Here is a 23,548-nt window from a genome sequence, read left to right on the forward strand (position 1 = left end):
TTCTTCTACGTGTTAGTCTGACCCTGTCTCTCTTCTTCTACGTGTTATTCTGACCCTGTCTCTCTTCTTCTACGTGTTAGTCTGTCTCACTTCTTCTACGTGTTAGTCTGACCCTGTCTCTCTTCTTCTATGTGTTAGTCTGTCTCTCTTCTTCTACGTGTTAGTCTGACCCTGTCTCTCTTCTTCTACGTGTTATTCTGACCCTGTCTCTCTTCTTCTACGTGTTAGTCTGACCCTGTCTCTCTTCTTCTACGTGTTATTCTGACCCTGTCTCTCTTCTTCTACGTGTTAGTCTGACCCTGTCTCTCTTCTTCTATGTGTTATTCTGACCCTGTCTCTCTTCTTCTATGTGTTAGTCTGACCCTGTCTCTCTTCTTCTACGTGTTAGTCTGTCTCTCTTCTTCTACGTGTTAGTCTGACCCTGTCTCTCTTCTTCTACGTGTTAGTCTGTCTCTCTTCTTCTACGTGTTAGTCTGTCCCTGTCTCTCTTCTTCTACGTGTTAGTCTGACCCTGTCTCTCTTCTTCTACGTGTTAGTCTGACCCTGTCTCTCTTCTTCTACGTGTTAGTCTGACCCTGTCTCTCTTCTTCTACGTGTTATTCTGACCCTGTCTCTCTTCTTCTATGTGTTATTCTGACCCTGTCTCTCTTCTTCTACGTGTTATTCTGACCCTGTCTCTCTTCTTCTACGTGTTAGTCTGACCCTGTCTCTCTTCTTCTATGTGTTAGTCTGTCTCTCTTCTTCTACCTGTTAGTCTGACCCTGTCTCTCTTCTTCTATGTGTTAGTCTGACCCTGTCTCTCTTCTTCTACGTGTTATTCTGACCCTGTCTCTCTTCTTCTACGTGTTAGTCTGACCCTGTCTCTCTTCTTCTATGTGTTATTCTGACCCTGTCTCTCTTCTTCTACGTGTTATTCTGACCCTGTCTCTCTTCTTCTACGTTTTAGTCTGACCCTGTCTCTCTTCTTCTACGTGTTAGTCTGACCCTGTCTCTCTTCTTCTACGTGTTATTCTGACCCTGTCTCTCTTCTTCTACGTGTTAGTCTGTCTCACTTCTTCTACGTGTTAGTCTGACCCTGTCTCTCTTCTTCTATGTGTTAGTCTGTCTCTCTTCTTCTACGTGTTAGTCTGACCCTGTCTCTCTTCTTCTACGTTTTAGTCTGACCCTGTCTCTCTTCTTCTACGTGTTAGTCTGACCCTGTCTCTCTTCTTCTACGTGTTATTCTGACCCTGTCTCTCTTCTTCTACGTGTTATTCTGACACTGTCTCTCTTCTTCTACGTGTTAGTCTGACCCTGTCTCTCTTCTTCTACGTGTTAGTCTGACCCTGTCTCTCTTCTTCTACGTGTTATTCTGAGCCTGTCTCTCTTCTTCTACGTGTTAGTCTGTCTCTCTTCTTCTATGTGTTAGTCTGACCCTGTCTCTCTTCTTTTACGTGTTATTCTGACCCTGTCTCTCTTCTTCTACGTGTTATTCTGACCCTGTCTGTCTTCTTCTACGTGTTATTCTGACCCTGTCTCTCTTCTTCTACGTGTTAGTCTGACCCTGTCTCTCTTCTTCTACGTGTTATTCTGACCCTGTCTCTCTTCTTCTACGTGTTAGTCTGACCCTGTCTCTCTTCTTCTACGTGTTATTCTGACCCTGTCTCTCTTCTTCTACGTGTTAGTCTGACCCTGTCTCTCTTCTTCTACGTGTTATTCTGACCCTGTCTCTCTTCTTCTACGTGTTAGTCTGACCCTGTCTCTCTTCTTCTACGTGTTATTCTGACCCTGTCTCTCTTCTTCTACGTGTTATTCTGACCCTGTCTCTCTTCTTCTACGTGTTAGTCTGACCCTGTCTCTCTTCTTCTACGTGTTATTCTGACCCTGTCTCTCTTCTTCTACGTGTTAGTCTGACCCTGTCTCTCTTCTTCTATGTGTTATTCTGACCCTGTCTCTCTTCTTCTATGTGTTAGTCTGACCCTGTCTCTCTTCTTCTACGTGTTAGTCTGTCTCTCTTCTTCTACGTGTTAGTCTGACCCTGTCTCTCTTCTTCTACGTGTTAGTCTGTCTCTCTTCTTCTACGTGTTAGTCTGTCCCTGTCTCTCTTCTTCTACGTGTTAGTCTGACCCTGTCTCTCTTCTTCTACGTGTTAGTCTGTCTCTCTTCTTCTACGTGTTAGTCTGACCCTGTCTCTCTTCTTCTACGTGTTAGTCTGACCCTGTCTCTCTTCTTCTACGTGTTATTCTGACCCTGTCTCTCGTCTTCTACGTGTTATTCTGACCCTGTCTCTCTTCTTCTACGTGTTAGTCTGTCTCACTTCTTCTACGTGTTAGTCTGACCCTGTCTCTCTTCTTCTATGTGTTAGTCTGTCTCTCTTCTTCTACGTGTTAGTCTGACCCTGTCTCTCTTCTTCTACGTTTTAGTCTGACCCTGTCTCTCTTCTTCTACGTGTTAGTCTGACCCTGTCTCTCTTCTTCTACGTGTTATTCTGACCCTGTCTCTCTTCTTCTACGTGTTAGTCTGTCTCACTTCTTCTACGTGTTAGTCTGACCCTGTCTCTCTTCTTCTATGTGTTAGTCTGTCTCTCTTCTTCTACGTGTTAGTCTGACCCTGTCTCTCTTCTTCTACGTGTTATTCTGACCCTGTCTCTCTTCTTCTACGTGTTAGTCTGACCCTGTCTCTCTTCTTCTACGTGTTATTCTGACCCTGTCTCTCTTCTTCTACGTGTTAGTCTGACCCTGTCTCTCTTCTTCTATGTGTTATTCTGACCCTGTCTCTCTTCTTCTATGTGTTAGTCTGACCCTGTCTCTCTTCTTCTACGTGTTAGTCTGTCTCTCTTCTTCTACGTGTTAGTCTGACCCTGTCTCTCTTCTTCTACGTGTTAGTCTGTCTCTCTTCTTCTACGTGTTAGTCTGTCCCTGTCTCTCTTCTTCTACGTGTTAGTCTGACCCTGTCTCTCTTCTTCTACGTGTTAGTCTGACCCTGTCTCTCTTCTTCTACGTGTTAGTCTGACCCTGTCTCTCTTCTTCTACGTGTTATTCTGACCCTGTCTCTCTTCTTCTATGTGTTATTCTGACCCTGTCTCTCTTCTTCTACGTGTTATTCTGACCCTGTCTCTCTTCTTCTACGTGTTAGTCTGACCCTGTCTCTCTTCTTCTATGTGTTAGTCTGTCTCTCTTCTTCTACCTGTTAGTCTGACCCTGTCTCTCTTCTTCTATGTGTTAGTCTGACCCTGTCTCTCTTCTTCTACGTGTTATTCTGACCCTGTCTCTCTTCTTCTACGTGTTAGTCTGACCCTGTCTCTCTTCTTCTATGTGTTATTCTGACCCTGTCTCTCTTCTTCTACGTGTTATTCTGACCCTGTCTCTCTTCTTCTACGTTTTAGTCTGACCCTGTCTCTCTTCTTCTACGTGTTAGTCTGACCCTGTCTCTCTTCTTCTACGTGTTATTCTGACCCTGTCTCTCTTCTTCTACGTGTTAGTCTGTCTCACTTCTTCTACGTGTTAGTCTGACCCTGTCTCTCTTCTTCTATGTGTTAGTCTGTCTCTCTTCTTCTACGTGTTAGTCTGACCCTGTCTCTCTTCTTCTACGTTTTAGTCTGACCCTGTCTCTCTTCTTCTACGTGTTAGTCTGACCCTGTCTCTCTTCTTCTACGTGTTATTCTGACCCTGTCTCTCTTCTTCTACGTGTTATTCTGACACTGTCTCTCTTCTTCTACGTGTTAGTCTGACCCTGTCTCTCTTCTTCTACGTGTTAGTCTGACCCTGTCTCTCTTCTTCTACGTGTTATTCTGAGCCTGTCTCTCTTCTTCTACGTGTTAGTCTGTCTCTCTTCTTCTATGTGTTAGTCTGACCCTGTCTCTCTTCTTTTACGTGTTATTCTGACCCTGTCTCTCTTCTTCTACGTGTTATTCTGACCCTGTCTGTCTTCTTCTACGTGTTATTCTGACCCTGTCTCTCTTCTTCTACGTGTTAGTCTGACCCTGTCTCTCTTCTTCTACGTGTTATTCTGACCCTGTCTCTCTTCTTCTACGTGTTAGTCTGACCCTGTCTCTCTTCTTCTACGTGTTATTCTGACCCTGTCTCTCTTCTTCTACGTGTTAGTCTGACCCTGTCTCTCTTCTTCTACGTGTTATTCTGACCCTGTCTCTCTTCTTCTACGTGTTAGTCTGACCCTGTCTCTCTTCTTCTACGTGTTATTCTGACCCTGTCTCTCTTCTTCTACGTGTTATTCTGACCCTGTCTCTCTTCTTCTACGTGTTAGTCTGACCCTGTCTCTCTTCTTCTACGTGTTATTCTGACCCTGTCTCTCTTCTTCTACGTGTTAGTCTGACCCTGTCTCTCTTCTTCTATGTGTTATTCTGACCCTGTCTCTCTTCTTCTATGTGTTAGTCTGACCCTGTCTCTCTTCTTCTACGTGTTAGTCTGTCTCTCTTCTTCTACGTGTTAGTCTGACCCTGTCTCTCTTCTTCTACGTGTTAGTCTGTCTCTCTTCTTCTACGTGTTAGTCTGTCCCTGTCTCTCTTCTTCTACGTGTTAGTCTGACCCTGTCTCTCTTCTTCTACGTGTTAGTCTGTCTCTCTTCTTCTACGTGTTAGTCTGACCCTGTCTCTCTTCTTCTACGTGTTAGTCTGACCCTGTCTCTCTTCTTCTACGTGTTATTCTGACCCTGTCTCTCTTCTTCTATGTGTTATTCTGACCCTGTCTCTCTTCTTCTACGTGTTATTCTGACCCTGTCTCTCTTCTTCTACGTGTTAGTCTGACCCTGTCTCTCTTCTTCTATGTGTTATTCTGACCCTGTCTCTCTTCTTCTACGTGTTATTCTGACCCTGTCTCTCGAAACGTGTTAGTCTGACCCTGTCTCTCTTCTTTTCTTTTCTCTTTCTTTCTCTCAGGCTTCAGCATCAAAGCAGTACCGTTCCCAAATGCCATCTTGAATGTAAAGGAACTCGGAGGTAAAGTTAAAGAATAGATTTGACTATGCATTCTAGCCATAGTGAGTGGGTGTGTTTGATTATGAATGCTAGCCATAGTGATCGGGTGTGTTTGATTATGAATGCTATCCATAGTGATTGGGTGTGTTTGATTATGAATGCTAGCCATAGTGATCGGGTGTGTTTGATTATGAATGCTATCCATAGTGATTGGGTGTGTTTGATTATGAATGCTAGCTTAGTAATCGGGTGTGTTTGATTATGAATGCTATCCATAGTGATTGGGTGTGTTTGATTATGAATGCTAGCCATAGTGATTGGGTGTGTTTGATTATGAATGCTAGCCATAGTGATTGGGTGTGTTTGATTATGAATGCTAGCCATAGTGATTGGGTGTGTTTGATTATGAATGCTAGCCATAGTGATTGGGTGTGTTTGATTATGAATGCTAGCCATAGTGATTGGGTGTGTTTGATTATGAATGCTAGCCATAGTGATTGGGTGTGTTTGATTATGAATGCTAGCCATAGTGAATGGGTGTGTTTGATTATGAATGCTAGCCATAGTGATTGGGTGGGTTTGATTATGAATGCTAGCCATAGTGATTGGGTGTGTTTGATTATGCATGCCAGCCATAGTGATTGGGTGTGTTTGATTATGCATGCTAGCCATAGTGATTGGGTGTGTTTGATTATGAATGCTTGGCATAGTGATTGGGTGTGTTTGATTATGAATGTTAGCCATAGTAATTAAGTGTATTTGACTATGAATGCTAACCATAGTGATCGGGTGTGTTTCATTATGAATGCTATCCATAGTGATTGGGTGTGTTTGATTATGCATGCCAGCCATAGTGATTGGGTGTGTTTGATTATGCATGCTAGCCATAGTGATTGGGTGTGTTTGATTATGAATGCTTGGCATAGTGATTGGGTGTGTTTGATTATGAATGTTAGCCATAGTAATTAAGTGTATTTGACTATGAATGCTAACCATAGTGATCGGGTGTGTTTGATTATGAATGCTATCCATAGTGATTGGGTGTGTTTGATTATGAATGCCTGCCTACTGATTGTGTGTATTAGATTATGAATGCTAGCCATAGTGAGTGGGTGTGTTTGATTATGAATGCTAGCCATAGTGATTGGGTGTGTTTGATTATGAATGCCTGCCTACTGATTGTGTGTATTTGATTATGAATGCTAGCCATAGTGATTGGCTGTGTTTGATTATGAATGCTAGCCATAGTGATTGGCTGTGTTTGATTATGAATGGTAGCCATAGTGATTGGCTGTGTTTGATTATGAATGCTAGCCATAGTGATTGGGTGTGTTTGATTATGAATGCTAGCCATAGTGATTGGGTGTGTTTGATTATGAATGCTATCCATAGTGATTGGGTGTGTTTGATTATGAATGCTGTCCATAGTGATTGGGTGTGTTCATTCCCACATTTAGTTCTATTATATAATCAGGAGACTGGGTCTGATGTGTCTACTGGACCGTGAGAACGAGGAACCTTGCAGACTGTTTTACAGTGGTTGTTAGGTCCAGTAGGTGTTTGCTTTAGCTAATAAACAAACCTGTCTGTTGCTGTTTGGCCAGGTCAGTTGCAGACAGAAGAGCTTGCCAAATGGCCCTTGAAGCGACAGACTGTTGTATCGTTAACAAATCATTAAATGAATGTTTCTCTCTGGCCGTGAACATCAACATCACAAACCAATGATATGTACGCATGTCTGTCCCCTTAACCCACAGCAGCATCACGTCTTGGTGTTGACATGTCACACACTGATGCTCTGGAACGATACACCCCACCCTTTACATTTTATTTTAATTTTTTTTTAAACTAGACAAGAGTTAAGAAGATATTTACTAAATAAAATAGTGCTCTATAGCTGAATGGGCTCTGAGGCTGAGGGATGAGCTGGTTGTAATATCTAATTTTAGTTTAACCTTTATTTTAACTAGGGAAGTCAGTTTTGAACAAATTTTTATTTATAACGACAGTCTACCGGGGAACAGTGCACTTGTTCAGGGGTAGATGTTTACCTTGTCAGCTCGGGGATTCGATCCAGCAACCTTTTGGTTACTGGCCCAACGCTCTAACCACTAGGCTACCTGCCCCTCATCGACCATGACAACGAAGAGGGGAGTGGGTCCTCTGACCTGAGTCTGAGAAAGAGTTGTTATTATTATGACCGTAGTGTTCCTCTATGTTTAACATCACCCAGAGAGGTAGTTTGAGGTTTAATAAGGAAGCTGGAGGTAAGACATGGGGAAGCATCCAGAACTGTTAAAACGGAGAGCTTTAGAGAGGGATAAATCTTCCCTTCACCTCCACCTGTGGTTAAATTTATGAGGGTGTTTAAGAGTGAAAGTAATTTATGTATGTTTTTCTGGACACAGGTGCACTGTGCATCTTGACAAGTAGCCATCCTGGACTGGTAGCAGCGACGTCATAACTCCCTTCTCCTGAAGAACAACACACTTAGAAAGAAGAGAGACCACCAACGAGGGCGATACCAAATTTGGTCACAGTGTAGAAGGAAAGGAAGGAAGGAAAACAGGAAGGAGAGAGAGAATTGGAGAGAGAGAGAGAGAGAAATGGAGAGAGAGAGAAATGGAGAGAGAGAGAGAGACAGAATTGGAAAGAGAGAGAGAGAAATGGAGAGAGAGAGAAATGGAGAGAGAGAGAGAGAGAGAGAGAGAGAGAAATGGGGAGAGAGAGAGAAATGGAGAGAGAGAGAAGTGGAGAGAGAGAGAAATGGAGAGAGACCGAATTGGGAAGAGAGAGAGAGAAATGGAGAGAGAGAGAAATGGAGAGAGAGAGAGAGAAATGGAAAGAGAGAGAGAGACAGAAATGGAGAGAGAGAGAAATGGAGAGAGAGAGAGGGTTGGTGCTAAGCCCTGGATGGGGTTAAAGCCTGAGTGTGTCTGGGGTGTAATTGTGGTTTGGTTGAGGAAAAACACAGACCCAGCCGCCGGGAGCGTGACACGTTTGATTTAGGGCTGCCACTCTAGCGGAGAGAGAGTATGATGAAACCTGTCCTCCTCCTCTCTTCCCTCCTCTTCCCCTCCCCTCCCCTTCTCCTCTCTTCCCCTCTCTTCCCCTCTCCTCCCCTTCTCCTCTCTTCCCCTCTCCTCCCCTTCTCCTCCTCTCTTCCCCTCCTCCTCTCCTCCCCTTCTCCTCTCTTCCTCTCTTCCTCTCTCCTCCCCTTCTCCTCCTCTCTTCCCCTCCTCCTCCCCTCCCCTTCTCCTCTCTTCCTCTCTCCTCCCCTTCTCCTCCTCTCTTCCCCTCCTCCTTCCCTCCCCTTCTCCTCTCTTCCCCTTTCCTCCCCTTCTCCTCCTCTCTTCCCCTCCTCCTCCCCTCCCCTTCTCCTCTCTTCCCCTTTCCTCCCCTTCTCCTCCTCTCTTCCCCTCCTCCTCTCCTCCCCTTCTCCTCCTCTCCTTCCCTCCTCCTCCCTTTCCCTTCTCCCATCTCCTCTTCTCCCCTCTCTTCTCTGTGGCCTGTGAACACAGAGAGAATGAACATTATGGGTTTACAGCATAGCGGCATGGAAAAAGAAACTGGGGGGTGGCCTGGGGGGGTTTGGGATATGGGAGGATAGGGTGTTTTGATGGTCCTGCTTCTGTCCAATCACCACCTTATTAGGAGTGTATAGACTGAGACAGTACATCTGAGGTGGTCTCTGTGTCTGTCTATCTGAGGTGGGCTCCGTGTCTCTGTCTGTGGCTGTCTACTCTGGGATGCATGGTCATTACACGGTCTAGGCAAGGTTCATGTGGATCAAAGTGTGTGTGTGTGTGTGTGTGTGTATATGCGTGCATGTGTTTGTGTGTGAGCGTACATGTGTTAAAGTGAGTGAATGTGAGTACTTCTGTCTGGCTCAATATCTCTGGTCTGTGTTTTTCGGTAAACAAGGTAACTTTTACAAGCCAGGTGTATCATTCACCCTGCCTGATGTTTTCTTCGTCCAGCAACATATCCAACCTTCTTCTCCTTGCCCCGACACAGAAAGGAAAAAGAAGAAGGAAACATAATTCATTTGATTTCATGTTTTGTTTACTTAGCTTTATGCAGATGATGATGCAAGGTGTGTTGCAGAATCACGTTGTTTTCTGTGTGAAACGGTACAACTAGAGGTCGACCGATTTTATGATTTTTCAACGCCGATACCAATACCCATTATTGGAGGACCAAAAAAAGCTGATACCGATAACAGATTTTTTTATATATATATTTTGTAATAATTACAATTACAACAATACTGAATGAGCAATGAACACTTTTATTTTAACTTAATATAATACAGAAATAAAATCAATTTAGTCTCAAATAAATAATGAAACATGTTCAATTTGGTTTAAATAATGCAAAAACAAAGTGTTGGAGAAGAAAGTACATTTACATTTTAGTCATTTAGCAGACGCTCTTATCCAGAGCGACTTACAGTTGTGAATGCATACATTTCATACATTTTTTCCTCCGTACTGGCCCCCCGTGGGAATCAAACCCACAACCCTGGCGTTGCAAACACCATGCTCTACCAACTGAGCCACACAGTAAAAGTGCAATATGTGCCATGTAAAAAGGCTAATGTTTAAGTTTCTTGCTCAGAACATGAGAACATATGAAAGCTGGTGGTTCCTTTTAACATGAGTCTTCAATATTCCCAGGTAAGAAGTTTTAGGTTGTAGTTATTATAGGACTATTTCTCTCTCTACCACTTGTATTTCATATACCTTTGACTATTGGATGTTCTTATAGGCACTATAGTATTGCCAGCCTAATCTCGGGAGTTGATAGGCTTGAAGTCATAAACAGTGCTGTGCTGCAAGCATTGCTAAGAGCTGCTGGCAAAGGCAGTAAAGTGCTGTTTGAATGAATGCTTACAAGCCTGCTGCTGCCTACCACCGCTCAGTCAGACTGCTCTATCAAATATCAAATCATAGACTTAATTATAATATAATAACACACAGAAATACGAGCCTTAGGTCATTAATATGGTCAAATCCGGAAACTATAATTTTGAAAACAAAACGTTTATTCTTTCAGTGAAACACGGAACCGTTCCGTATTTTATCGAACTGGTGGCAACCCTAAGTCTAAATATTGCTGTTACATTGCACAACCTTCAATGTTATGTCATAATTGTGTAAAATTCTGGCAAATTCATTATGGGATGCTGGACTTCTAGGCAGAGTTGCAAAGAAAAAGCCATGTCTCAGACTGGCCAATAAAAATAAAAGATTAAGATGGGCAAAAGAACACAGGCACTGGACAGAAGAACTCTGCCTAGAAGGCCAGCATCCTGGAGTCGCTTCTTCACTATTGACGTAGAGACGGGTGTTTAGCAGGTACTATTTCATGAAGCTGCCAGTTGAGGACTTGTGAGGTGTCTGTTTCTCAAACTAGACACTCTAATGTACTTGTCCTCTTGATCAGTTGTGCACCGGGTCCTCCCACTCCTCTTTCTATTCTGGTTAGAGCCAGTTTGCACTGTTCTGTGAAGGGAGTAGTACACAGCGTTGTACAAGATCTTCAGTTTCTTTACAATTTCTTGCATCGAAACGCCTTAGTTTCTCAGAACAAGAATAGACTGACAAGTTTCGAAAGAAAGTGCTTTGTTTCTTGCCATTTTGAGCCTGGAATCGAACCCACAAATGCTGATGCTCCAGATACTCAACCAGTCTAAAAGAAGGCCAGTTGTATTGCTTCTCTAATCATGACAACAGTTTTCTTTAATCAGGACAACAGTTTTCAGCTGTGCTAACATAATTACAAAAGGGTTTTCTAATGATCAATTAGCCTTTTAAAATTATAATCTTGAATTAGCTAACACAACTTGCCATTGGAACACAGGAGTGATGGTTGCTGATAATGGGCCTCTGTACGCCTATGTAGATATTCCATTAAAAATCATCAGTTTCCAGCTACAATAGTCATTTACAACATTAACAATGTCTACACTGTATTTCTGATCCATTTGATGTTATTTTAATGGAAAAAAATGAGCATTTCTTTCAAAAGCAAGGACATTTCTATGTGACCCCAAACTTTTGAATAGTAGTGTGTGTGTGTATGTATATATATATGTATGTGTGTATATATATATATATATATATATATATATATATATATATATATATATATATATATATATGTATATGTATATACATGTATGTATATATATATGTATATATGTATGTGTAGGGATGTATAGACATTATAGACAGTATGTGGATAGAATATGTACTATATCTGTAGAATAGTATATATACAGCTATTGCTGAATAGGATGGCCTTTACTAGAATACAGTATATGCATATGGAATGAGTAAACATGTATGTAAACATTATTAAAGTGACCAGTGTTACATTATTAAATGTAAAGAATGGGCTTTAGGTTAGGCAGGTGAACCTGTAACAATATTACTTCAACAGTATTTAACATGAGATCCTCTCTAAGCCTTAGAGTAATGTGGCTCTGAATATAAACGGCAACACCTCCACCTTTGGCATTTCTGTATTTTCTGTAGATGTTATAACCTTGTATTGCTACCACTGTATCATCAAAGGTATTATCTAAGTGAGTGTCGGAGGTAGTCAGAAAATTAATGTCATCTGTTACTAGCAAGTACTTGACTTCATGGACCTTGTTTCTTATTATGCTACATATGTTAACGTGGACTATTTTCAGCACTTTTCTGGAATGCTTAATTTTTTTGATTGCTTTACTGGGAAGTTTATCAGAAGTAGACATGACAATGTTATTTTTTTTGTTTCATCAGACCAGAGGACATTTCTCCAAAAAGTACGGTCTTTGTCCCCATGTACAGTTGCAAACCGTATTCTGGCTTTTTTATGCCGGTTTTGGAGCAGTGGCTTCTTCCTTGTTGAGCGGTCTTTCAGGTTATGTCGATATAGTACTCGTTTTACTGGGGATATAGATACTTTCTTACCTGTTTCCTCAAGCATCTTCACAAGGTCCTTTGCTGTTGTTCTGGGATTGATTTGCACTTTTCGCACTAATGTACGTTCATCTCTAGGAGACAGAACGCGTCTCCTTCCTGAGCGGTATGACGGCTGCGTGGTCCCATGGTGTTTATACTTGAGTACTATTGTTTGTACAGATGAACGTGGTACCTTAAGGTGTTTGGAAATTGCTCCCAAGGATGAAGCAGACTTGTGGAGGTCTACAATTTTTTTTCTGATGTCTTGGCTGATTTTTTTCCATGATGTCAAGCAAAGAGGCACTGAGTTTGAAGGCAGGCCTTGAAATACATCCAAAGGTACACCTCCAATTGACTCAAATGATGTCAGTTAGCCTATCAGAAGCTTCTGACTTCAATTGTATAAACAAAAAATCAGCTCTTTTAAAAGTTTTGTTCATTTTCTGTTCTGTTATCTATTCAATGGGCCATACTTGATTTTGTCCCAATGAGCCTGGCATATTCCCACTTTCAAGGAGCTTTCCGTTTTTAGTGGGTTATTTTGCTTAGAAACCTTTAGGCCTACCTGTTAAAAACGAATTGAAAGAAAACTGCATTTCTGGCAAGATTGGCCAAAAGGGTGTTTATCATCCCCACTGGCTCTGTAAGTGAGGAAAGGATATTGTTCCCTGCTGGCCTGCTCTCCAGGCACCGTCACATGAGCCTGAAGCCACAGACTCTGCCCAAACTCGTGTTTCTAAAAATGTATTCTAAAAATGAATTCAAAGACACTAATAAGGAATAAAAAAAAAGGGGATTTTTTTATTTGCGTAATTTATAGACTATAATGATTTAATACAACAAAACGTTGTTTCAATACTGAGCGCTTTATGTACCAGCCTACTGTGTAGCGCTTGCAAATGCTTCACAATGTATTTCTTTCTAGACTATAGCCATGAAATTATTCAAATAATATAGCCTAAATAATTAATTTTCGTTCCTTCTTATTGCTCCCTGTCTTGTTCCTGACCTATTTAGAGTGTTTATATTCTGTTTAACTTGACATGTAGCCTATTAGAAATTATGAACCTTGTGTTTATTAAAATACATTCAAATCATATGGTTTAGTTTCATTACTTCAAAACCAAATGGTAGGTCCAGGTAGCCACAAAAATAGATGGGTGTTGGTTGAATTGTGTTGGTTAAATTGTGTTGGTTAAATTGGGATTTTTATGAATGGAGCCAATTAGGAGCTTCAGTATTATTTTTTCCCCCTGTGACCTCATAAAATGTTTTTTAGCAGAGCGGTTGGAAAGGACTTGGAGGGGCTCGATGGACCCTGTAGTATCCATCATGGATGATGGATGGGCTGATGCATTTGTTATATACAGTACATTTCTGATCTTGTCAATGTCAGATTTAAAAATAAAAAACTTAAAAACATTTTACTTACTGTCAAGTAAGTAGTACACAGTATATATCATAATTTATATGTTTTTACTTTATAGACATACATTTTCATTATGTAGTTTTCAAAATATGTTGTAGACAGACCAGATTAAAATCTATAGGTTTATCAAAACAGTTAAGTGAGAATCAATTAAGAGCAGTAATAAAAATGTACTGTAACAAACAAGAAGACAATCATATCTAAAGTAATGTGAGCATTGCATTGTGAAAAGAAAGTTCTTTCTATGAACACGTACTGCAATGTGATACATGTATTTCTAGATGAAACACTGATTGGTGAAAAAGTGACTGTATGATATTGTGTGTTGTACTTAGTCAATTGAAAATGTGCTTAGTTTTGAAACAATTGTCTTTTTGATGATCTGTTTTGAGTTTTGTACTAGGAGTTGTGAAATGTCAGGACATACTTCAGAAAATTGCACCAAAACATTAAAATAATTGGTGTTATGAAATAGCGGCAGATTGTGGTTCCGTTTTGTTTGCTTTGCCCTGTGGCCAAGTTGTTCTTCACGGATAAAAACAGACAGACTAAATTGAAATCATATGTAAATGGTCATTTAGGTTTCAAAACGGAGGCAATCTGGGTGGACTGTTCTGATTTGGAGTGTAGGCTCTTGAGAGTTCTTTTTTTTTTAAGGGGGTTTATTGTGTAAGATATTCTGTTTCAGGCCCCGTGTAAGTATATCACCTTTTCTGTATTGACTGGGAGTGAACGGGCAATGGAACAAGGTGATCAAACATGATGATGGTGAGAATATAGCCACGTTATTGTTATTTTACTGCTGCTATTTAATTATTTGTTACTTTTATTTCTTTCTTTTTTTTTAGGTATTTTTCTTAACTGCATTGTTGGTTAAGGGCTTGTAAGTCAGCATTTCACTGTACGGTCTACACCTGTTGTATTCGGCACATGTGACAAATAAAATGTGATTTGATGTTCTAAGGTAATCACCTCGCAGTGCGCAGCGTTCTGTGTTTGGTTGAGACAGACATGCGTAGTGGTGGTTTAGAAAGACTACAAATCAAATGTTATTTGTCACATGCGCCGAATACAACAAGTGTATACCTTACTGTGAAATACTTGCTTACAAGCCCTTAACCAACAATGCAGTTTTAAGAAAATACCACCCCCCAAAAAGTAAGAGATAAGAATAACAAATAATTAAAGAGCAGCAGTAAATAACAATATTCAGGGGGTACCAGTACAGAGTCAATGAGCGGGGGCACCGGTTAGTCGAGGTAATTGAGGTAATATGTACATGTAGGTAGAGTTATTAAAGTGGCTATGCATAGATAATAACAGAGACTAGCAACAGCATAGAAGGGGAGGGGGGCAATGCAAATAGTCTGGGTAGCCATTTGATTAGCTGTTCAGCAGTCTTATGGCTTGGGGGTAGAGGCTGTTTAGAAGCCTCTTGGACCTAGACTTGGTGCTCCGATACCGCTTGCCGTGCGGTAGCAGAGAGAACAGTCTATGACTAGAGTGGCTGGAGTCTTTGACAATTTTTAGGGCCTTCCTCTGACACCTCCTGGTGTAGAGGGCCTGGATGGCAGGAAGCTTGGCCCCGGTGATGTACTGGGCCGTACGCACTACCCTCTGTAGTGCCTTGCAGTCGGAGGCAGAGCGGTTGCCATACCAGGCAGTGATGCAACCCATCAGCATGCTCTCGATGGTGCAGCTGTAAAACCTTTTGCGGATCTGAGGACCCATGCCAAATCTTTTCAGTCTCCTGAGGGGGAATAGGTTTTGTCGTGCCCTCTTCGTGACTGTCTTGGTGTGCTTGGACCATGTTAGTTTGTTGGTGATGTGGACACCAAGGGACTTGAAGCTCTCCACCTGCTCCACTACAGCCCCGTCGATGAGAATGGGGGCATGCTCAGTCCTCCCTTTCCTGTAGTCCACATTCATCTCCTTTGTCTTGATCACTTTGAGGGAGAGGTTGTTGTCCTTGCACCACACGGTCAGATCTTTGACCTCCTGCCTATAGGCTGTCACATCGTTGTCAGTGATCAGGCCTAACTTAATGATGGTGTTGTAGTCGTGCTTGGCAACACAGTGGTGGGTGAACTGAGCACGCACCCCTGAGGGGCCCCCGTGTTGAGGATCAGCATGGCGGATGTGTTGTTACCTACCCTTACCACCTGGGGGCGGCCCGTCAGGAAGTCCAGGATCCAGTTGCAGAGGGAGGTGTTTAATCCCAGGGTCCTTAGTTTAGTGATGAGCTTTGAGGGCACTATGGTGTTGAACGCTGAGCTGTAGTCAATGAATAGCATTCTTACATAGGTGTTCCTTTTGTCCAGGTGTGAAAGAGTAGTGTGGAGTGGAATAGACATTGCAACATCTGTGGATCTGTTGGGGCGGTATGCAAACTGGAGTGGGTCTAGGGTTTCTGGGATAATGGTGTTGATGTGAGCCATGACCAGCCTTTCAAAGCATTTCATGGCTACAGACGTGAGTGCTACGGGTCGGTAGTCATTTAGGCAGGTTACCTTTGTGTTTTTTGGCACAGGGACTATGGTGGTCTGCTTGAAACATGTTGGCATTACAGACTCAGACAGGGAGAGGTTGAAAATGTCAGTGAAGACACTTGCCAGTTGGTCAGCGCATGCTCGGAGTACACGTCCTGGTAATCCGTCTGGCCCTGCGGCCTTGTGAATGTTGATCTGTTTAAAGGTCTTACTCACATCGGCTGCCGAGAGCGTGATCACACAGTCGTCCAGAACAGCTGATGCTCTCATGCATGTTTCAGTGTTACTTGCCTCGAAGCGAGCATAGAAGTTATTTAGGCGCGTGTCACTTGTTTAATGGTTTGTCGGCGGGCGTAGCAGGATTTCTTATAAGCTTCTGGGTTAGAGACAGACATGCTTGGTGGTGGTTTAGATAGACTTTACAGGGTTCTGTGGTTGGTTAAAACAGACATGCTTTGTGGTGGTTTAGAAAGACTACAGTGTTCTGTGGTTGGTTATTAAGACATACATGCGTGGTGGTGGTTTCAAAAGACTCTACAGCATTCCAAATGTCACCCCATTGCCTGTATAGTACACTACTTTGGACAGGAAGCCTATTCGCCCTGGTCGGTAGTCGACTAAACAGGATGACGTTTGGGACGCACTTTGCTGCTTTAACATAACTTTAGTGTTCTTCTCTCCCTTGGTCTTCTGCCTGGTTGGAGAAAAGAAAGACAGTCTGTTTTCTGTTAGAGAAATCATCAAAGGAGCTTTGCTTTGACTGGAGTTACAGAGCAAAACGTCCGATTAGCAACATGTTTGATTCGCAAAACGTCCGATTAGCAACATGTTTGATTAGCAACATGTTTGATTAGCAACAAGTTTAATTAGCAACATGTTTAATTAGCAACATGTTTGATTAGCAAAACATCTGATTAGCAACATGTTTAATTAGCAACAAATTAGCAACATGTTTGATTAGCAACATGTTTAATTTGCAACATGTTTAATTTGCAACATGTTTGATTAGCTACATGCTTGATTAGCTACATGCTTGATTAGCAAAACGTCCGATTAGCAACATGTTTGAATTTCAAGGTAAAAGTTGAAGAAGCGTGAGTGATAGGAGTCGGGGCATGCATGGGGAAAAGGTTTTTCAAGTCAACCACGGCAGAATAAGAGACCGTACATAGCCTAGTTTCTACCTAACAGAGAACAAGACACCTGAACAGTAGCCTAGAAAATGATGAAGCACTTAACTCAGGTATTCAACTGCATTCATCCATCCATCTATCCATCCATTCATTCATTCTATCATTCCTTCTTCTATCCTTTTTATTCATTAATTTTTTTTAAATAAATAAAATGTTCCCTGAGTCTGACAGGCCTACATAATGTTTTGATAACATTATATCGTCTCCTATCAGGCCAATAGGTCGCAGGAGTTGCCAGTCAGTCAGACAGTAACTAAACACATGACTGACTTGTGGTCCCTTGTGGCTCAGTTGGTAGAGCATCGCGCTTTCAACTGCCGTTGTGGTTTTGATTCCCATGGGGAAAAATGTACGCACTCACTACTATAAGTCGCTCTGGATAAAAGAGTCTCCTAAATGATTCAAATGTACATTGCACCCAGTTTCCAGGGAAAGACGGAAAATACAACTTCCAACTGCCACTTTGTCTGATAACTTGCCACCCCAATAAGAAGTTGTGTTGCGTGATGTCTAAACACTTGCCCAGCTTCACAGTTTGTCACTGCATCCCAATTACCTTCCTGTGTGAGCTAATAACAACAGTTCACATGATAGCAAACGAGGGAACAAAGTTACATGCAGGAAGGAGGAATGAAAAATAATACTTATCTTTTTCGCTGATCAAGTCCCATAATGAGGGTAACTCTCCTTCCCCCTTCGGCCCCCTGGGCTGTGCCAACCCAGACAGTGAGAGGGAAGACAGACAGGGTGGAATGGAGGGGGAGGAGAGGGGAGGGAAGACAGGGTGGGATGGAGGGGGAGGAGAGGGGAGGGAAGACAGGGTGGGATGGAGGGGGAGGAGAGGAGGGTGGGATGTAGGGGTAGGAAAGGCGAGGGAATGAAGAGGGAGGGATGGAGGGGGAAGAGAGACAGGTTCAACTGGAAGGGGAGACAGACAGGGTGAGTCATGTTATGTAGGTCTCCCTCTAATGACTTACACTGAACCTTGGTGATCAGATATACGGTATGTTACTGAACCTTGGTGATCAGATATACGGTATGTTACTGAACCTTGGTGAGCAAATATACGGTATGTTACTGAACCTTGGTGAGCAGATATACGGTATGCTACTGAACCTTGGTGAGCAGATATACAGTATGTTACTGAACCTTGGTGAGCACTGAACCTTGGTGAGCAGGTATATGGTATGTTGCTGAACCTTGGTGAGCAGATATACGGTATGTTACTGAACCTTGGTGAGCACTGAACCTCGGTGAGCAGATATATGGTATGTTACTGAACCTTGGTGAGCAGATATACGGTATGTTACTGAACCTTGGTGAGCAGATATACGGTATTTTGATGAACCTTGGTGAGCAGATATACAGTATGTTACTGAACCTTGGTGAGCAGATATACGGTATGCTACTGAACCTTGGTGAGCAGATATATGGTATGTTACTGAACCTTGGTGAGCACTGAACCTTGGTGAGCAGATATACGGTATGTTGCTGAACCTTGGTGAGCAGATATACAGTATGTTACTGAACCTTGGTGAGCACTGAACCTTGGTGAGCAGATATACGTTATGTTGCTGAACCTTGGTGAGCAGATATACGGTATGTTACTGAACCTTGGTGAGCAGATATACGGTATGTTACTGAACCTTGGTGAGCAGATATACGGTATGTTACTGAACCTTGGTGAGCAGATATACGGTATGTGGCTGAACCTTCGTGATCAGATATACCGTATGGTACTGACCCTTTGTGAGCACTGAACCTTGGTGAGCAGGTATACGGTATGTTGCTGAACCTTGGTGAGCAGATATAGGGTATGTTACTGAACCTTGGTGAGAAGATATACGGTATGTTGCTGAACCTTGGTGAGCAGATATATGGTATGTTACTGAACCTTGGTGAGGAGATATACGGTATGTTACTGAACCTTGGTGAGCAGATATACGGTATGTTACTAAACCTTGGTGATCAGATATACGGTATGTTACTGAACCTTGGTGAGCAGATATACGGTATGTTACTGAACCTTGGTGAGCAGATATACGGTATGTTGCTGAACCACGGTGAGCAGATATATGGTATGTTACTGAACCTTGGTGAGCACTGAACCTTGGTGAGCAGGTATACGGTATGTTACTGAACCTCAGTGAGCACTGAACCTTGGTGAGCAGATATACGGTATGCTACTGAACCTCGGTGAGCAGATATACGGTATGTTACTGAACCTTGGTGAGTAGATATACGGTATGTTACTGAACCTTGGTGAGCAGATATACGGTATGTTACTGAACCTTGGTGAGCAGATATACGGTATGTTACTAAACCTTGGTGATCAGATATACGGTATGTTACTGAACCTTGGTGAGCAGGTATACGGTATGTTACTGAACCTCAGTGAGCACTGAACCTTGGTGAGCAGATATACGGTATGCTACTGAACCTCGGTGAGCAGATATACGGTATGCTACTGAACCTCGGTGAGCAGATATACGGTATGCTACTGAACCTTGGTGAGCAGATATACGGTATGTTACTGAACCTTGGTGAGCACTGCACCTTGGTGAGCAGGTATACGGTATGTTGCTGAACCTTGGTGAGCAGATATACGGTATGTTACTGAACCTTGGTGAGCAGATATACGTTATGTTACTGAACCTTGGTGAGCAGATATACGGTATGCTACTGAACCTTGGTGAGCACTGAACCTTGGTGAGTAGATATATGGTATGCTACTGAACCTTGGTGAGCACTGAACCTTGGTGAGCAGATATACGGTATGTTACTGAACCTTGGTGAGCAGATATACGGTATGTTACTGAATCTTGGTGAGCAGATATACGGTATATTACTGAACCTTGGTGAGCAGATATACGGTATGTTACTGAACCTTGGTGAGCAGATATACGGTATGTTACTGAACCTTGGTGAGCAGATATACGGTATGTTGCTGAACCTCGGTGAGCAGATATACGGTATTTTACTGAACCTTGGTGAGCAGATATACGGTATGTTACTGAACCTTGGTGAGCAGATATACGGTATGTTACTGAACCTTGGTGAGCAGGTATACGGTATGTTGCTGAACCTCGGTGAGCAGATATACGGTATGCTACTGAACCTCGGTGAGCAGATATACGGTATGCTACTGAACCTCGGTGAGCAGATATACGGTATGCTACTGAACCTTGGTGAGCAGATATACGGTATGTTACTGAACCTTGGTGAGCACTGAACCTTGGTGAGCAGGTATACGGTATGTTGCTGAACCTTGGTGAGCAGATATAGGGTATGTTACTGAACCTTGATGAGAAGATATACGGTATGTTGCTGAACCTTGGTGAGCAGATATATGGTATGTTACTGAACCTTGGTGAGTAGATATACGGTATGTTACTGAACCTTGGTGAGCAGATATACGGTATGTTACTGAACCTTGGTGAGCAGATATACGGTATGTTACTAAACCTTGGTGATCAGATATACGGTATGTTACTGAACCTTGTTGAGCAGATATACGGTATGTTGCTGAACCACGGTGAGCAGATATATGGTATTTTACTGAACCTTGGTGAGCACTGAACCTTGGTGAGCAGGTATACGGTATGTTACTGAACCTCAGTGAGCACTGAACCTTGGTGAGCAGATATACGGTATGCTACTGAACCTCGGTGAGCAGATATACGGTATGCTACTGAACCTTGGTGAGCAGATATAGGGTATGTTACTGAACCTTGGTGAGCACTGCACCTTGGTGAGCAGGTATACGGTATGTTGCTGAACCTTGGTGAGCAGATATACGGTATGTTACTGAACCTTGGTGAGCAGATATACGGTATGTTACTGAACCTTGGTGAGCAGATATACGGTATACTACTGAACCTTGGTGAGCACTGAACCTTGGTGAGCAGATATACGGTATGTTACTGAACCTTGGTGAGCAGATATATGGTATGTTACTGAACCTTGGTGAGCACTGAACCTTGGTGAGCAGATATATGGTATGTTACTGAACCTTGGTGAGCAGATATACGGTATGTTACTGAACCTTGGTGAGCAGATATACGGTATGTTGCTGAACCTTGCTGAGCAGATATACGGTATGTTACTGAACCTTGGTGAGCAGATATACGGTATGCTACTGAACCTTGGTGAGCAGATATATGGTATGTTACTGAACCTTGGTGAGCACTGAACCTTGGTGAGCAGGTATACGGTATGTTGCTGAACCTCGGTGAGCAGATATACGGTATGTTACTGAACCTTGGTGAGCAGATATACGGTATGTTGCTGAACCTCGGTGAGCAGATATACGGTATGTTGCTGAAACTTGGTGATCAGATATACGGTATGTTGCTGAACCTTGGTGAGCAGATATACGGTATGTTACTGAACCTCGGTGAGCACTAAACCTTGGTGAGCAGATATACGGTATGCTACTGAACCTCGGTGAGCAGATATACGGTATGCTACTGAACCTCGGTGAGCAGATATACGGTATGGTACTGAACCTTGGTGAGCAGATATACGGTATGTTACTGAACCTTGGTGAGCACTGAACCTTGGTGAGCAGGTATACGGTATGTTGCTGAACCTCGGTGAGCAGATATACGGTATATTACTGAACCTTGGTGAGCAGATATACGGTATGTTGCTGAACCTCGGTGAGCAGATATACGGTATGTTGCTGAAACTTGGTGATCAGATATACGGTATGTTGCTGAACCTTGGTGAGCAGATATACGGTATGTTACTGAACCTCGGTGAGCACTGAACCTTGGTGAGCAGATATACGGTATGCTACTGAACCTCGGTGAGCAGATATACGGTATGCTACTGAACCTCGTTGAGCAGATATACGGTATGCTACTGAACCTTGGTGAGCAGATATACGGTATGTTACTGAACCTTGGTGAGCACTGAACCTTGGTGAGCATGTATACGGTATGTTGCTGAACCTCGGTGAGCAGATATACGGTATGTTACTGAACCTTGGTGAGCAGATATACGGTATGTTGCTGAACCTCGGTGAGCAGATATACGGTATGTTGCTGAAACTTGGTGATCAGATATACGGTATGTTGCTGAACCTTGGTGAGCAGATATACGGTATGTTACTGAACCTCGGTGAGCACTGAACCTTGGTGAGCAGATATACGGTATGCTACTGAACCTCGGTGAGCAGATATACGGTATGCTACTGAACGTTGGTGAGCAGATATACGGTATGTTACTGAACCTTGGTGAGCACTGAACCTTGGTGAGCAGGTATATGGTATGTTGCTGAACCTTGGTGAGCAGATATACGGTATGTTACTGAACCTTGGTGAGCACTGAACCTCGGTGAGCAGATATATGGTATGTTACTGAACCTTGGTGAGCAGATATACGGTATGCTACTGAACCTTGGTGAGCAGATATATGGTATGTTACTGAACCTTGGTGAGCACTGAACCTTGGTGAGCAGATATACGGTATGTTGCTGAACCTTGGTGAGCAGATATACAGTATGTTACTGAACCTTGGTGAGCACTGAACCTTGGTGAGCAGATATACGGTATGTTGCTGAACCTTGGTGAGCAGATATACGGTATGTTACTGAACCTTGGTGAGCAGATATATGGTATGTTACTGAACCTTGGTGAGCAGATATACGGTATGTTACTGAACCTTGGTGAGCAGATATACGGTATGTTGCTGAACCTTCGTGATCAGATATACGGTATGGTACTGACCCTTTCTGAGCAGATATACGGTATGCTACCGAACCTTGGTGAGCAGATATACAGTATGTTACTGAACCTTGGTGAGCAGATATATGGTATGTTACTGAACCTTGGTGAGCAGATATACAGTATGTTGTTGAACCTCGGTGAACACTGAACCTTGGTGAGCAGATATACGGTATGCTAATGAACCTCGGTGAGCAGATATACGGTATGCTACTGAACCTCGGTGAGCATATATACGGTATGTTACTGAACCTTGGTGAGCAGATATATGGTATGTTACTGAACCTTGGTGAGCACTGAACCTTGGTGAGCAGGTATACGGTATGTTGCTGAACCCTGGTGAGCAGATATACGGTATGTTACTGAACCTTGGTGAGCAGATATACGGTATGTTACTGAACCTTGGTGAGCAAATATACGGTATGTTACTGAACCTTGGTGAGCAGATATACGGTATGATACTGAACCTTGGTGAGCAGATATACGGTATGTTACTGAACCTTGGTGAGCAGGTATGCGGTATGTTTCTGAACCTCGGTGAGCAGATATACGGTATGCTACTGAACCTTGGTGAGCAGATATACGGTATGTTACTGAACCTTGGTGAGCACTGAACCTTGGTGAGCAGGTATACGGTATGTTGCTGAACCTCGGTGATCAGATATACGGTATGTTGCTGAACCTCGGTGAGCAGATATACAGTATGTTACTGAACCTCGATGAGCACTGAACCTTGGTGAGCAGATATACGGTATGCTACTGAACCTCGGTGAGCAGATATACGGTATGCTACTGAACCTCGGTGAGCAGATATACAGTATGCTACTGAACCTTGGTGAG

At 42.8% G+C, this 23,548-nt stretch overlaps 1 non-coding gene across 1 annotated transcript in view; it reads left to right on the forward strand.

Moving 5' to 3' along the window:
• Nucleotides 1–4,870: 4,870 nt before the first annotated feature.
• LOC106592284 (uncharacterized) overlaps nt 4,871–23,548 on the forward strand; it is a 356,585-nt gene continuing 337,907 nt past the window's right edge. The window contains exon 1 of the transcript XR_014380583.1: nt 4,871–4,933. This is a non-coding gene — a transcript (uncharacterized LOC106592284). The remainder of the gene's footprint in view (nt 4,934–23,548) is intronic.

This window comes from Salmo salar, chromosome 15 (assembly GCF_965601325.2).
Source record: "Salmo salar chromosome 15, fSalSal1, whole genome shotgun sequence".
In the NCBI taxonomy this organism is placed as follows: domain Eukaryota; kingdom Metazoa; phylum Chordata; class Actinopteri; order Salmoniformes; family Salmonidae; genus Salmo; species Salmo salar.